Raw genomic sequence first — 3,999 nt, 5'->3', positions numbered from 1 at the left:
GACTGAACCTTCCTTCATAACTCACAGGGCACTGGGTTGACTACTCAGTGGAGGGTAATTATCCATAGAATAAACAGTGCTCTGGTGCCCCTAACCAGTGGTAGAAGCAAGAACTGAAGGTTTCACACATTTTCCAAGTAACTGTGTCCCAAAACAAAGCTCAAGAATATTTATAGGAATACAAAGGTTATTATAACTGTATCCCATGTGTTCAAAAAGCTAAAGGAAACACTGGATACATTGAGTAGAGACAAGATGAAGTAAAGACTGAATCACAAAAAGATCCAAATTAAACTCACAGAGTTGAAACTAAAATGTCTGAATGCAAAACATACTGGGTGGGATGAACAGATTACACACTGCAGAAGAAAAGCTCAGTGAACTTGAAGACAAAGCAGTAAGATCTATGCAAAGTAAAACAAGGACAGGAAAAGTACTCTCAAATAAGCAAAAGAGCAGGACTGAGCTGTGGGACATCTGGCAGAGGACTAACACTTGTGTAATTGTAGATCCCAGTGGGGAAGGAAGAGTGCAGAAACACTATCTGAATAAATATTAGCTGAAATGCTTCCAAATTTGATGAAAACTATCAACTTAAGCAATCTTAACAAACCCTAAACACAAACACAAATACTGTTACACAAGGCACATGATAATCCAATTGCTCAAAATCAGTGATGAAGAGAAAGTCGTAAAAGCAGCCAGAAGACGGGGTGCCTGGGTGGCTCAGTTGGTTAAGTGTCTGACTTTGGCTCAGGTCATGATCTCACAGTTTGTGGGTTTGAGCGCCGTGTCGGTCTCTGCTGACAATGCAGAGCCTAGATAGAGCCTGCTATGAGTTCTGTGTTTCCCTCTCTCTCTGCCACTCGTGCTCTGTCTCTCTCAAAAATAAATAAACATCAAAAAACTTTTTTTTACTGAAAATAAAAAAGCAGCCAGAAAACAAGACTACATACAGAGGAACAACAGTGCAGATGATAGCAGATGTCTCTTTGGAAAGTGTGGGTGAAGAGGCCAGGGAGCAGCTAGCCTGGAACTCTGCCCGTGTAAACACGTTGTTAAATGAAGGTGGAGTAAAGATATCTCAGATGTAGAAAAGCTGAAAATCCATCACCAGCAGACCTTCCCCACCACAGATGTTACAGGAATGGCACCAAAGGCTTCAGGCTACAGGAAAATGAACCCATGTGGAAATCTAGGTCTACCCAAAAGAGTGAAGACTCCTGGAAATGGCAGCTGCATGTCTAGATATACATATACTGTCTTATTATTTAAATCTCTTTAGAAGATAACTATTTGAGGAAAAGTAATAAGATAGCAGAAGGGGGGGGTGGTTATATATAGAATAAGATATGGCAAGAATGGCACGAGGTCCAGGAGAGGAGAAATGCCAGACACATGTACTTGAAGTGGTATGATTTCTCTTGAAGGCAGACTATAATAAATTAAATATGGACACTATAAACCCAAAAGCATCTACTAAAATAGTAAAACAATGAATTACATACAGCTGGTAAGTTAGCAGTGGAGATAAAATTGAATCACATACAATACTTAATCCAAAAAGGAAAAGGGGAATAAAGAATAAATGAGACAAATTTTTTTAAATTAGCAAAATGAAGGCACCTGGGTGGCTCAGTCAGTCGAGTGTCCAACTCTTGATTTTGGCTCAGGCCATAATCTCAGGGTAGTGGGATTGAACCATGTATCAGGCTCCACACTGAGCGTGGAGCCTGCTTAGGATTCTCTCTTTGCGCCGCCTCCCCCCCCCCAATAAAAAATTAAATAAAAATAAAAAATTAAAGTAGCAGAATGGTAGATTTCAACCTAACCATGTCAACAATCACAAATCTAGATGGTTTAAACACCCAATTAAAAGGCAGAATTTGTCAGCATTAAAAGACAGTACCCAAATATATGCTGGCTACAATAAACCCACTTTAAATAGTAAAGACACAAATAGGTTAAAAGTAAAAGGAAGGCAAAAGATGTACAATTCTAACACTAATGGAAAGCTGGATTTGCTGTAATAATGTCAAATATACTGATTTCAGAGCAAAGAAAACTACCAGATAAAGATATTTCATGATGGGAAAGAGGTTAATTCACCAAGAGGACAACATAAACTTTATGTACCTAATAGCAGAGCGACAAAACACATGAAACAAAAACTGATAGAACTTGAGTGCCTGAGGGTCTCGGTTAAGCGTCCGATTTCATTTCAGGTCGTGATCTCACGGTTTGAGAGTTCAAGCCCAAGCGTCGGGCTCTGCACTGACAGTATGGAATCTGCTTGGGATTTTCTCCTTCCTCTCTCTGCGTGTCTCTCTCTCTCTCTCTCTCTCTCTCTCTCTCTCAAAATAAATAAACTTAACAAAGAACTGATAGAACTGCAAAGAGAAATAGATAATTCTGCAATTATAAAGTTGGAGCTCTTGGTATCCTTTACTCAGAAATTGGTAAAACAGGTAGACAGAAAATGAATGCTGCTACCATCAGCCCACCTGCCCCGGTTGGCATTCATTGAGCAGTCTACCTAACACCGTGCTTTCCAGTGCATATGAGCTGTTTACCAAGATGGACCATTTGTCTGCATCATAAGCTTTTCTGAACCAATAGAAATATCTAGAAAATCACCAGCTACTGGCAAAGTAAATCATGTACGTCTATGTAATCCATGAGTCAAAGGAGAAATCAAAAGGGAAATTGGCAGGTTTTTGCATTAGATGAAAATGAAAATAAAAATTTGTTGGATGCCACAAAAGCTATACCCTAAAGGGGACTTTATAACACTAAATGCCTGACTCAGATTGAAACTTTAAAAGGTTGCAAAGCACTAAACTCAATTTCTACCTTAAACTAGAAAAATTTAAATTAAAATTAAAAAATTAAATCCAAAGGACTGCAAAGGAAATAATTCAGATCAAAGTGGAAATTAATTAAAGCAGGCAAAAAAAAAAAAAAGGTGAAAAATTGATGAAGCCCAACACTGTCTTTTTCTTATTCAAGATCAGTATAATTGACAAACTTGTGGCTAGCCAGATCATAAATTACCAATATCAGGAACAAAAGAGATGGCATCACTACATATTATATTGATCTTAAAAGGACAATAAAAACATGGCATAACAACTTTGTGCCAATAAATCTGACACAATTTACATGAAATGGACAAATTCTTGGGAGGCCAAAACCGCTAAATATGACTCAAGAAGAAGTTTAAGAACTGGTTAGCTCTGTATCTACTGAACGAATTAAAATTGTAATTAAAAACCTTCCTGCAAAGAAAAGGACAGGCCCAGATGGTTCCACTGGCGTATTCCGCCAAACGTTTGAGGGACAAATAATAGCGATTCTGCACAAACTCTCCCAGCAAATTGAGAGGATGGAATATTCTCAGTTCATTTTCTTAGGCTAGTATTACCCTGACACCAAAACCAGACAAAGATAATATGAGAAGAAATTCACATGGAAATGCAAAGGAGCTAGAAGAATGAAGACAACTGCGGGAATGACGAGCAGAGTTGGGAGGGCCATCACTGTCTGGTGTCAGACCCGGAGCATTTGGAGTCAGTGGGACGTGGTGTCTGTCCTGGATCGGAGAGCCTTTCTGGATGGAGGGACTGATCCAGGGACGACCTGAGGAAGGAGGGCCAGTCAGCCATCTCAGAGGTAGTCTTCAGCGACCACTGTGCCCCCTGCTCTGGACCAGCCTTAAAGGATGGACAAGAACTGAAAGGGCATACGCAAGTGCAGGTGGTTGATTTGAGTTGCTTTCAGGTTATGGTAGATATGTTTTAGCTTTTCAGAATTTTACTAACACTGCTCAGTGTTTTTTTAATGTTGAAGTCATAAAGGAAGGCCACCTGTTTTCACCCAGATGGGCAAAGAGTTAGAAATACTTGAGTTTCGTGTTTTTTTTTTTTTAATGGCATTCCCAGTAGTTTTAAGTATTTAAGTAAAATTTGTATGGATATTCATATGGCAGAAAGGAGAAGG

The sequence above is a fragment of the Herpailurus yagouaroundi genome, unplaced genomic scaffold (genome assembly GCF_014898765.1).
Source record: "Herpailurus yagouaroundi ecotype Mexico unplaced genomic scaffold, PumYag 186, whole genome shotgun sequence".
NCBI classification, from domain to species: domain Eukaryota; kingdom Metazoa; phylum Chordata; class Mammalia; order Carnivora; family Felidae; genus Herpailurus; species Herpailurus yagouaroundi.
Note: the sequence above shows the minus strand (reverse complement) of the source record.